The following is a 12,161-nucleotide window of genomic DNA, read 5'->3' as shown; positions in this document are numbered from 1 at the left end:
AACCAATAACTACATGATGGAAATGGACAAGAAACAGTTCTAATCTTTCTATTTTAAATTCCCAAAAACTGGACCCTTAACATGACGGTTTTTTCTTCCATTTCTGAAAGGCTTAGCTTTTCTATAAGTCAGGATGGCCGAGCGGTCTAAGGCGCTGCGTTCAGGTCGCAGTCTCCCCTGGAGGCGTGGGTTCAAATCCCACTTCTGACAATACAACTTTTCTTAAACACACTGCAATGTCATTCCGACAGCGCTAGTGAAAAAACCCACTATGCCAAAACACACCCCAAAATGTTAGACTCTTCAGATGACTGGCTTGGCATCCAATCTTGAAAGTTTTCTTATTTGTGTAGGATAGGATGACCGAGCAGTCTCTCGTGAAGGCGTGGATTTAAATCCCACTTTTGAATACTCATATTTAAGTAAACTATGTAAGACAATACCGATTCCTCTGCTTACTTGAGTGAATGTTATAGAGAATGGAGCTCCACTAAACTACTGCTGGGTACCTCCCAGGGTAGTTTTTCTGTATTTTCAGGTTAAAGCAAGAACAAGGGTTCTTCAGGACCTCTTTTTTACAGCACTGTTAATCATAAACCAATAACTACATGATGGAAATGGACAAGAAACAGTACTAATCTTTCTATTTTCTATTTCATATTTAAGTAACTATGTAAGACAATACAGATTCCTCTGCTTACTTGAGTGAATGTTATAGAGAATGGAACTCCACTAAACTACTGCTGGGTACCTCCCAGGGTAGTTTTTCTGTATTTTCAGGTTAAGCAAGAACAAGGGTTCTTCAGGACCTCTTTGTTACAGCACTGTTAATCATAAACCAATAACTACATGATGGAAATTGACAAGAAACAGTTCTAATCTTTCTATTTTAAATTCCCAAAAACTGGACCCTTAACATGACGGTTTTTTCTTCCATTTCTGAAAGGCTTGGCTTTTCTATAAGTCAGGATGGCCGAGCGGTCTAAGGCGCTGCGTTCAGGTGGCAGTCTCCCCTGGAGGCGTGGGTTCAAATCCCACTTCTGACAATACAACTTTTATTAAACACACTGCAATGTCATTCCGACAGCGCTAGTGAAAAAACACGCCCCAAAATGTTAGACTCTTCAGATGACTGGCTTGGCATCCAATCTTGAAAGTTTTCTTATTTGTGTAGGATAGGATGACCGAGCAGTCTCTCGTGAAGGCGTGGATTTAAATCCCACTTTTGAATACTCATATTTAAGTAAACTATGTAAGACAATACCGATTCCTCTGCTTACTTGAGTGAATGTTATAGAGAATGGAACTCCACTAAACTACTGCTGGGTACCTCCCAGGGTAGTTTTTCTGTATTTTCAGGTTAAAGCAAGAACAAGGGTTCTTCAGGACCTCTTTTTTACAGCACTGTTAATCATAAACCAATAACTACATGATGGAAATGGACAAGAAACAGTACTAATCTTTCTATTTTCTATTTCATATTTAAGTAACTATGTAAGACAATACAGATTCCTCTGCTTACTTGAGTGAATGTTATAGAGAATGGAACTCCACTAAACTACTGCTGGGTACCTCCCAGGGTAGTTTTTCTGTATTTTCAGGTTAAAGCAAGAACAAGGGTTCTTCAGGACCTCTTTGTTACAGCACTGTTAATCATAAACCAATAACTACATGATGGAAATGGACAAGAAACAGTTCTAATCTTTCTATTTTAAATTCCCAAAAACTGGACCCTTAACATGACGGTTTTTTCTTCCATATCTGAAAGGCTTGGCTTTTCTATAAGTCAGGATGGCCGAGTGGTGTAAGGCGCTGCGTTAAGGTCGCAGTCTCCCCTGGAGGCGTGGGTTCAAATCCCACTTCTGACAATACAACTTTTCTTAAACACACTGCAATGTCATTCCGACAGCGCTAGTGAAAAAACCCACTATGCCAAAACACGCCCCAAAATGTTAGACTCTTCAGATGACTGGCTTGGCATCCAATCTTGAAAGTTTTCTTATTTGTGTAGGATAGGATGACCGAGCAGTCTCTCGTGAAGGCGTGGATTTAAATCCCACTTTTGAATACTCATATTTAAGTAAACTATGTAAGACAATACCGATTCCTCTGCTTACTTGAGTGAATGTTATAGAGAATGGAACTCCACTAAACTACTGCTGGGTACCTCCCAGGGTAGTTTTTCTGTACTTTCAGGTTAAAGCAAGAACAAGGGTTCTTCAGGACCTCTTTTTTACAGCACTGTTAATCATAAACCAATAACTACATGATGGAAATGGACAAGAAACAGTACTAATCTTTCTATTTTCTATTTCATATTTAAGTAACTATGTAAGACAATACAGATTCCTCTGCTTACTTGAGTGAATGTTATAGAGAATGGAACTCCACTAAACTACTGCTGGGTACCTCCCAGGGTAGTTTTTCTGTATTTTCAGGTTAAAGCAAGAACAAGGGTTCTTCAGGACCTCTTTGTTACAGCACTGTTAATCATAAACCAATAACTACATGATGGAAATGGACAAGAAACAGTTCTAATCTTTCTATTTTAAATTCCCAAAAACTGGACCCTTAACATGACGGTTTTTTCTTCCATATCTGAAAGGCTTGGCTTTTCTATAAGTCAGGATGGCCGAGCGGTCTAAGGCGCTGCGTTAAGGTCGCAGTCCCCCCTGGAGGCGTGGGTTCAAATCCCACTTCTGACAATACAACTTTTCTTAAACACACTGCAATGTCATTCCGACAGCGCTAGTGAAAAAACCCACTATTCCAAAACATGCCCCAAAATGTTAGACTCTTCAGATGACTGGCTTGGCATCCAATCTTGAAAGTTTTCTTATTTGTGTAGGATAGGATGACCGAGCAGTCTCTCGTGAAGGCGTGGATTTAAATCCTACTTTTGAATACTCATATTTAAGTAAACTATGTAAGACAATACCGATTCCTCTGCTTACTTGAGTGAATGTTATAGAGAATGGAACTCCACTAAACTACTGCTGGGTACCTCCCAGGGTAGTTTTTCTGTATTTTCAGGTTAAAGCAAGAACAAGGGTTCTTCAGGACCTCTTTTTTACAGCACTGTTAATCATAAACCAATAACTACATGATGGAAATGGACAAGAAACAGTACTAATCTTTCTATTTTCTATTTCATATTTAAGTAACTATGTAAGACAATACAGATTCCTCTGCTTACTTGAGTGAATGTTATAGAGAATGGAACTCCACTAAACTACTGCTGGGTACCTCCCAGGGTAGTTTTTCTGTATTTTCAGGTTAAAGCAAGAACAAGGGTTCTTCAGGACCTCTTTGTTACAGCACTGTTAATCATAAACCAATAACTACATGATGGAAATGGACAAGAAACAGTTCTAATCTTTCTATTTTAAATTCCCAAAAACTGGACCCTTAACATGACGGTTTTTTCTTCCATATCTGAAAGGCTTGGCTTTTCTATAAGTCAGGATGGCCGAGCGGTCTAAGGCGCTGCGTTAAGGTCGCAGTCTCCCCTGGAGGTGTGGGTTCAAATCCCACTTCTGACAATACAACTTTTCTTAAACACACTGCAATGTCATTCCGACAGCGCTAGTGAAAAAACCCACTATGCCAAAACATGCCCCAAAATGTTAGACTCTTCAGATGACTGGCTTGGCATCCAATCTTAAAGATTTTCTTATTTGTGTAGGATAGGATGACCGAGCAGTCTCTCGTGAAGGCGTGGATTTAAATCCTACTTTTGAATACTCATATTTAAGTAAACTATGTAAGACAATACCGATTCCTCTGCTTACTTGAGTGAATGTTATAGAGAATGGAACTCCACTAAACTACTGCTGGGTACCTCCCAGGGTAGTTTTTCTGTATTTTCAGGTTAAAGCAAGAACAAGGGTTCTTCAGGACCTCTTTTTTACAGCACTGTTAATCATAAACCAATAACTACATGATGGAAATGGACAAGAAACAGTACTAATCTTTCTATTTTCTATTTCATATTTAAGTAACTATGTAAGACAATACAGATTCCTCTGCTTACTTGAGTGAATGTTATAGAGAATGGAACTCCACTAAACTACTGCTGGGTACCTCCCAGGGTAGTTTTTCTGTATTTTCAGGTTAAAGCAAGAACAAGGGTTCTTCAGGACCTCTTTGTTACAGCACTGTTAATCATAAACCAATAACTACATGATGGAAATGGACAAGAAACAGTTCTAATCTTTCTATTTTAAATTCCCAAAAACTGGACCCTTAACATGACGGTTTTTTCTTCCATATCTGAAAGGCTTGGCTTTTCTATAAGTCAGGATGGCCGAGCGGTCTAAGGCGCTGCGTTAAGGTCGCAGTCTCCCCTGGAGGTGTGGGTTCAAATCCCACTTCTGACAATACAACTTTTCTTAAACACACTGCAATGTCATTCCGACAGCGCTAGTGAAAAAACCCACTATGCCAAAACATGCCCCAAAATGTTAGACTCTTCAGATGACTGGCTTGGCATCCAATCTTAAAGATTTTCTTATTTGTGTAGGATAGGATGACCGAGCAGTCTCTCGTGAAGGCGTGGATTTAAATCCTACTTTTGAATACTCATATTTAAGTAAACTATGTAAGACAATACCGATTCCTCTGCTTACTTGAGTGAATGTTATAGAGAATGGAACTCCACTAAACTACTGCTGGGTACCTCCCAGGGTAGTTTTTCTGTATTTTCAGGTTAAAGCAAGAACAAGGGTTCAGATGACTGGCTTGGCATCCAATCTTGAAAGTTTTCTTATTTGTGTAGGATAGGATGACCGAGCAGTCTCTCGTGAAGTCGTGGATTTAAATCCCACTTTTGAATACTCATATTTAAGTAAACTATGTAAGACAATACAGATTCCTCTGCTTACTTGAGTGAATGTTATAGAGAATGGAACTCCACTAAACTACTGCTGGGTACCTCCCAGGGTAGTTTTTCTGTATTTTCAGGTTAAAGCAAGAACAAGGGTTCTTCAGTACCTCTTTGTTACAGCACTGTTAATCATAAACCAATAACTACATGATGGAAATGGACAAGAAACAGTTCTAATCTTTCTATTTTAAATTCCCAAAAACTGGACCCTTAACATGACGGTTTTTTCTTCCATATCTGAAAGGCTTGGCTTTTCTATAAGTCAGGATGGCCGAGTGGTCTAAGGCGCTGCGTTCAGGTCGCAGTCTCCCCTGGAGGCGTGGGTTCAAATCCCACTTCTGACAATACAATTTTTATTAAACACACTGCAATGTCATTCCGACAGCGCTAGTGAAAAAACCCACTATGCCAAAATACGCCCCAAAATGTTAGACTCTTCAGATAACTGGCTTGGCATCCAATCTTGAAAGTTTTCTTATTTGTGTAGGATAGGATGACCGAGCAGTCTCTCGTGAAGGCGTGGATTTAAATCCCACTTTTGAATACTCATATTTAAGTAAACTATGTAAGACAATACCGATTCCTCTGCTTACTTGAGTGAATGTTATAGAGAATGGAACTCCACTAAACTACTGCTGGGTACCTCCCAGGGTAGTTTTTCTGTATTTTCAGGTTAAAGCAAGAACAAGGGTTCTTCAGGACCTCTTTTTTACAGCACTGTTAATCATAAACCAATAACTACATGATGGAAATGGACAAGAAACAGTTCTAATCTTTCTATTTTAAATTCCCAAAAACTGGACCCTTAACATGACGGTTTTTTCTTCCATATCTGAAAGGCTTGGCTTTTCTATAAGTCAGGATGGCCGAGCGGTCTAAGGCGCTGCGTTAAGGTCACAGTCTCCCCTGGAGGCGTGAGTTCAAATCCCACTTCTGACAATACAACTTTTATTAAACACACTGCAATGTCATTCCGACAGCGCTAGTGAAAAAACCCACTATGCCAAAACACGCCCCAAAATTTTAGACTCTTCAGATGACTGGCTTGGCATCCAATCTTGAAAGTTTTCTTATTTGTGTAGGATAGGATGACCGAGCAGTCTCTCGTGAAGGCGTGGATTTAAATCCCTCTTTTGAATACTCATATTTAAGAAAACTATGTAAGACAATACCGATTCCTCTGCTTACTTGAGTGAATGTTATAGAGAATGGAACTCCACTAAACTACTGCTGGGTACCTCCCAGGGTAGTTTTTCTGTATTTTCAGGTTAAAGCAAGAACAAGGGTTCTTCAGGACCTCTTTGTTACAGCACTGTTAATCATAAACCAATAACTACATGATGGAAATGGACAAGAAACAGTTCTAATCTTTCTATTTTAAATTCCCAAAAACTGGACCCTTAACATGACGGTTTTTTCTTCCATATCTGAAAGGCTTGGCTTTTCTATAAGTCAGGATGGCCGAGCGGTCTAAGGCGCTGTGTTAAGGTCGCAGTCTCCACTGGAGGCGTGGGTTCAAATCCCACTTCTGACAATACATATTTTCTTAAACACACTGCAATGTCATTTCCGACAGCGCTAGTGAAAAAACCCACTATGCCAAAACACGCCCCAAAATGTTAGACTCTTCAGATGACTGGCTTGGCATCCAATCTTGAAAGTTTTCTTATTTGTGTAGGATAGGATGACCGAGCAGTCTCTCGTGAAGGCGTGGATTTAAATCCCACTTTTGAATACTCATATTTAAGTAAACTATGTAAGACAATACCGATTCCTCTGCTTACTTGAGTGAATGTTATAGAGAATGGAACTCCACTAAACTACTGCTGGGTACCTCCCAGGGTAGTTTTTCTGTATTTTCAGGTTAAAGCAAGAACAAGGGTTCTTCAGGACCTCTTTTTTACAGCACTGTTAATCATAAACCAATAACTACATGATGGAAATGGACAAGAAACAGTACTAATCTTTCAATTTTCTATTTCATATTTAAGTAACTATGTAAGACAATACAGATTCCTCTGCTTACTTGAGTGAATGTTATAGAGAATGGAACTCCACTAAACTACTGCTGGGTACCTCCCAGGGTAGTTTTTCTGTATTTTCAGGTTAAAGCAAGAACAAGGGTTCTTCAGTACCTCTTTGTTACAGCACTGTTAATCATAAACCAATAACTACATGATGGAAATGGACAAGAAACAGTTCTAATCTTTCTATTTTAAATTCCCAAAAACTGGACCCTTAACATGACGGTTTTTTCTTCCATATCTGAAAGGCTTGGCTTTTCTATAAGTCAGGATGGCCGAGCGGTCTAAGGCGCTGCGTTCAGGTCGCAGTCTCCCCTGGAGGCGTGGGTTCAAATCCCACTTCTGACAATACAATTTTTATTAAACACACTGCAATGTCATTCCGACAGCGCTAGTGAAAAAACCCACTATGCCAAAATACGCCCCAAAATGTTAGACTCTTCAGATAACTGGCTTGGCATCCAATCTTGAAAGTTTTCTTATTTGTGTAGGATAGGATGACCGAGCAGTCTCTCGTGAAGGCGTGGATTTAAATCCCACTTTTGAATACTCATATTTAAGTAAACTATGTAAGACAATACCGATTCCTCTGCTTACTTGAGTGAATGTTATAGAGAATGGAACTCCACTAAACTACTGCTGGGTACCTCCCAGGGTAGTTTTTCTGTATTTTCAGGTTAAAGCAAGAACAAGGGTTCTTCAGGACCTCTTTTTTACAGCACTGTTAATCATAAACCAATAACTACATGATGGAAATGGACAAGAAACAGTACTAATCTTTCTATTTTCTATTTCATATTTAAGTAACTATGTAAGACAATACAGATTCCTCTGCTTACTTGAGTGAATGTTATAGAGAATGGAACTCCACTAAACTACTGCTGGGTACCTCCCAGGGTAGTTTTTCTGTATTTTCAGGTTAAAGCAAGAACAAGGGTTCTTCAGGACCTCTTTGTTACAGCACTGTTAATCATAAACCAATAACTACATGATGGAAATGGACAAGAAACAGTTCTAATCTTTCTATTTTAAATTCCCAAAAACTGGACCCTTAACATGACGGTTTTTTCTTCCATATCTGAAAGGCTTGGCTTTTCTATAAGTCAGGATGGCCGAGCGGTCTAAGGTGCTGCGTTAAGGTCGTAGTCTCCCCTGGAGGCGTGGGTTCAAATCCCACTTCTGACAATACAACTTTTCTTAAACACACTGCAATGTCATTCCGACAGCGCTAGTGAAAAAACCCACTATGCCAAAACACGCCCCAAAATGTTAGACTCTTCAGATGACTGGCTTGGCATCCAATCTTGAAAGTTTTCTTATTTGTGTAGGATAGGATGACCGAGCAGTCTCTCGTGAAGGCGTGGATTTAAATCCCACTTTTGAATACTCATATTTAAGTAAACTATGTAAGACAATACCGATTCCTCTGCTTACTTGAGTGAATGTTATAGAGAATGGAACTCCACTAAACTACTGCTGGGTACCTCCCAGGGTAGTTTTTCTGTATTTTCAGGTTAAAGCAAGAACAAGGGTTCTTCAGGACCTCTTTTTTACAGCACTGTTAATCATAAACCAATAACTACATGATGGAAATGGACAAGAAACAGTACTAATCTTTCAATTTTCTATTTCATATTTAAGTAACTATGTAAGACAATACAGATTCCTCTGCTTACTTGAGTGAATGTTATAGAGAATGGAACTCCACTAAACTACTGCTGGGTACCTCCCAGGGTAGTTTTTCTGTATTTTCAGGTTAAAGCAAGAACAAGGGTTCTTCAGTACCTCTTTGTTACAGCACTGTTAATCATAAACCAATAACTACATGATGGAAATGGACAAGAAACAGTTCTAATCTTTCTATTTTAAATTCCCAAAAACTGGACCCTTAACATGACGGTTTTTTCTTCCATATCTGAAAGGCTTGGCTTTTCTATAAGTCAGGATGGCCGAGCGGTCTAAGGCGCTGCGTTCAGGTCGCAGTCTCCCCTGGAGGCGTGGGTTCAAATCCCACTTCTGACAATACAATTTTTATTAAACACACTGCAATGTCATTCCGACAGCGCTAGTGAAAAAACCCACTATGCCAAAATACGCCCCAAAATGTTAGACTCTTCAGATAACTGGCTTGGCATCCAATCTTGAAAGTTTTCTTATTTGTGTAGGATAGGATGACCGAGCAGTCTCTCGTGAAGGCGTGGATTTAAATCCCACTTTTGAATACTCATATTTAAGTAAACTATGTAAGACAATACCGATTCCTCTGCTTACTTGAGTGAATGTTATAGAGAATGGAACTCCACTAAACTACTGCTGGGTACCTCCCAGGGTAGTTTTTCTGTATTTTCAGGTTAAAGCAAGAACAAGGGTTCTTCAGGACCTCTTTTTTACAGCACTGTTAATCATAAACCAATAACTACATGATGGAAATGGACAAGAAACAGTTCTAATCTTTCTATTTTAAATTCCCAAAAACTGGACCCTTAACATGACGGTTTTTTCTTCCATATCTGAAAGGCTTGGCTTTTCTATAAGTCAGGATGGCCGAGCGGTCTAAGGCGCTGCGTTAAGGTCGCAGGCTCCCCTGGAGGCGTGGGTTCAAATCCCACTTCTGACAATACAACTTTTCTTAAACACACTGCAATGTCAAATCCCACTTCTGACAATACAACTTTTCTTAAACACACTGCAATGTCATTCCGACAGCGCTAGTGAAAAAACCCACTATGCCAAAACACGCCCCAAAATGTTAGACTCTTCAGATGACTGGCTTGGCATCCAATCTTGAAAGTTTTCTTATTTGTGTAGGATAGGATGACCGAGCAGTCTCTCGTGAAGGTGTGGATTTAAATCCCACTTTTGAATACTCATATTTAAGTAAACTATGTAAGACAATACCGATTCCTCTGCTTACTTGAGTGAATGTTATAGAGAATGGAACTCCACTAAACTACTGCTGGGTACCTCCCAGGGTAGTTTTTCTGTATTTTCAGGTTAAAGCAAGAACAAGGGTTCTTCAGGACCTCTTTGTTACAGCACTGTTAATCATAAACCAATAACTACATGATGGAAATGGACAAGAAACAGTTCTAATCTTTCTATTTTAAATTCCCAAAAACTGGACCCTTAACATGACGGTTTTTTCTTCCATATCTGAAAGGCTTGGCTTTTCTATAAGTCAGGATGGCCGAGCGGTCTAAGGCGCTGCGTTAAGGTCGTAGTCTCCCCTGGAGGCGTGGGTTCAAATCCCACTTCTGACAATACAACTTTTCTTAAACACACTGCAATGTCATTCCGACAGCGCTAGTGAAAAAACCCACTATGCCAAAACACGCCCCAAAATGTTAGACTCTTCAGATGACTGGCTTGGCATCCAATCTTGAAAGTTTTCTTATTTGTGTAGGATAGGATGACCGAGCAGTCTCTCGTGAAGGCGTGGATTTAAATCCCACTTTTGAATACTCATATTTAAGTAAACTATGTAAGACAATACCGATTCCTCTGCTTACTTGAGTGAATGTTATAGAGAATGGAACTCCACTAAACTACTGCTGGGTACCTCCCAGGGTAGTTTTTCTGTATTTTCAGGTTAAAGCAAGAACAAGGGTTCTTCAGGACCTCTTTTTTACAGCACTGTTAATCATAAACCAATAACTACATGATGGAAATGGACAAGAAACAGTACTAATCTTTCAATTTTCTATTTCATATTTAAGTAACTATGTAAGACAATACAGATTCCTCTGCTTACTTGAGTGAATGTTATAGAGAATGGAACTCCACTAAACTACTGCTGGGTACCTCCCAGGGTAGTTTTTCTGTATTTTCAGGTTAAAGCAAGAACAAGGGTTCTTCAGTACCTCTTTGTTACAGCACTGTTAATCATAAACCAATAACTACATGATGGAAATGGACAAGAAACAGTTCTAATCTTTCTATTTTAAATTCCCAAAAACTGGACCCTTAACATGACGGTTTTTTCTTCCATATCTGAAAGGCTTGGCTTTTCTATAAGTCAGGATGGCCGAGCGGTCTAAGGCGCTGCGTTCAGGTCGCAGTCTCCCCTGGAGGCGTGGGTTCAAATCCCACTTCTGACAATACAACTTTTCTTAAACACACTGCAATGTCATTCCGACAGCGCTAGTGAAAAAACCCACTATGCCAAAACACGCCCCAAAATGTTAGACTCTTCAGATGACTGGCTTGGCATCCAATCTTGAAAGTTTTCTTATTTGTGTAGGATAGGATGACCGAGCAGTCTCTCGTGAAGGCGTGGATTTAAATCCCACTTTTGAATACTCATATTTAAGTAAACTATGTAAGACAATACCGATTCCTCTGCTTACTTGAGTGAATGTTATAGAGAATGGAACTCCACTAAACTACTGCTGGGTACCTCCCAGGGTAGTTTTTCTGTATTTTCAGGTTAAAGCAAGAACAAGGGTTCTTCAGGACCTCTTTTTTACAGCACTGTTAATCATAAACCAATAACTACATGATGGAAATGGACAAGAAACAGTACTAATCTTTCTATTTTCTATTTCATATTTAAGTAACTATGTAAGACAATACAGATTCCTCTGCTTACTTGAGTGAATGTTATAGAGAATGGAACTCCACTAAACTACTGCTGGGTACCTCCCAGGGTAGTTTTTCTGTATTTTCAGGTTAAAGCAAGAACAAGGGTTCTTCAGGACCTCTTTGTTACAGCACTGTTAATCATAAACCAATAACTACATGATGGAAATGGACAAGAAACAGTTCTAATCTTTCTATTTTCTATTTCATATTTAAGTAACTATGTAAGACAATACAGATTCCTCTGCTTACTTGAGTGAATGTTATAGAGAATGGAACTCCACTAAACTACTGCTGGGTACCTCCCAGGGTAGTTTTTCTGTATTTTCAGGTTAAAGCAAGAACAAGGGTTCTTCAGGACCTCTTTGTTACAGCACTGTTAATGATAAACCAATAACTACATGATGGAAATGGACAAGAAACAGTTCTAATCTTTCTATTTTAAATTCCCAAAAACTGGACCCTTAACATGACGGTTTTTTCTTCCATATCTGAAAGGCTTGGCTTTTCTATAAGTCAGGATGGCCGAGCGGTCTAAGGCGCTGCGTTAAGGTCGCAGTCTCCCCTGGAGGCGTGGGTTCAAATCCCACTTCTGACAATACATATTTTCTTAAACACACTGCAATGTCATTTCCGACAGCGCTAGTGAAAAAACCCACTATGCCAAAACACGC

At 39.4% G+C, this 12,161-nt stretch overlaps 13 non-coding genes across 13 annotated transcripts; all 13 read left to right on the top strand.

Annotated features, from left to right (window-relative positions):
• Positions 1–127: 127 nt before the first annotated feature.
• Positions 128–210, top strand: TRNAL-CAG (transfer RNA leucine (anticodon CAG)). Its single transcript has one exon. It is a non-coding gene; the product is annotated as a tRNA-Leu (tRNA).
• Positions 211–1,785: 1,575 nt separating this feature from the next.
• On the top strand, positions 1,786–1,868 carry TRNAL-AAG (transfer RNA leucine (anticodon AAG)). Its single transcript has one exon. It is a non-coding gene; the product is annotated as a tRNA-Leu (tRNA).
• A 754-nt stretch (positions 1,869–2,622) lies between these two features.
• On the top strand, positions 2,623–2,705 carry TRNAL-AAG (transfer RNA leucine (anticodon AAG)). The gene has a single exon. It is a non-coding gene; the product is annotated as a tRNA-Leu (tRNA).
• A 754-nt stretch (positions 2,706–3,459) lies between these two features.
• Positions 3,460–3,542, top strand: TRNAL-AAG (transfer RNA leucine (anticodon AAG)). The gene has a single exon. It is a non-coding gene; the product is annotated as a tRNA-Leu (tRNA).
• A 754-nt stretch (positions 3,543–4,296) lies between these two features.
• TRNAL-AAG (transfer RNA leucine (anticodon AAG)) lies at positions 4,297–4,379 on the top strand. The gene has a single exon. It is a non-coding gene; the product is annotated as a tRNA-Leu (tRNA).
• Positions 4,380–5,146: 767 nt separating this feature from the next.
• TRNAL-CAG (transfer RNA leucine (anticodon CAG)) lies at positions 5,147–5,229 on the top strand. Its single transcript has one exon. It is a non-coding gene; the product is annotated as a tRNA-Leu (tRNA).
• A 1,107-nt stretch (positions 5,230–6,336) lies between these two features.
• Positions 6,337–6,419, top strand: TRNAL-AAG (transfer RNA leucine (anticodon AAG)). The gene has a single exon. It is a non-coding gene; the product is annotated as a tRNA-Leu (tRNA).
• A 755-nt stretch (positions 6,420–7,174) lies between these two features.
• Positions 7,175–7,257, top strand: TRNAL-CAG (transfer RNA leucine (anticodon CAG)). Its single transcript has one exon. It is a non-coding gene; the product is annotated as a tRNA-Leu (tRNA).
• Positions 7,258–8,848: 1,591 nt separating this feature from the next.
• Positions 8,849–8,931, top strand: TRNAL-CAG (transfer RNA leucine (anticodon CAG)). Its single transcript has one exon. It is a non-coding gene; the product is annotated as a tRNA-Leu (tRNA).
• A 512-nt stretch (positions 8,932–9,443) lies between these two features.
• Positions 9,444–9,526, top strand: TRNAL-AAG (transfer RNA leucine (anticodon AAG)). The gene has a single exon. It is a non-coding gene; the product is annotated as a tRNA-Leu (tRNA).
• Positions 9,527–10,086: 560 nt separating this feature from the next.
• On the top strand, positions 10,087–10,169 carry TRNAL-AAG (transfer RNA leucine (anticodon AAG)). Its single transcript has one exon. It is a non-coding gene; the product is annotated as a tRNA-Leu (tRNA).
• Positions 10,170–10,923: 754 nt separating this feature from the next.
• On the top strand, positions 10,924–11,006 carry TRNAL-CAG (transfer RNA leucine (anticodon CAG)). Its single transcript has one exon. It is a non-coding gene; the product is annotated as a tRNA-Leu (tRNA).
• A 996-nt stretch (positions 11,007–12,002) lies between these two features.
• Positions 12,003–12,085, top strand: TRNAL-AAG (transfer RNA leucine (anticodon AAG)). The gene has a single exon. It is a non-coding gene; the product is annotated as a tRNA-Leu (tRNA).
• Positions 12,086–12,161: the final 76 nt, after the last annotated feature.

This window comes from Rhinoderma darwinii, chromosome 3 (assembly GCF_050947455.1).
Source record: "Rhinoderma darwinii isolate aRhiDar2 chromosome 3, aRhiDar2.hap1, whole genome shotgun sequence".
In the NCBI taxonomy this organism is placed as follows: Eukaryota; Metazoa; Chordata; class Amphibia; order Anura; family Rhinodermatidae; genus Rhinoderma; species Rhinoderma darwinii.
Note: the sequence above shows the minus strand (reverse complement) of the source record. Positions and strands in the feature narration are given on the sequence as shown.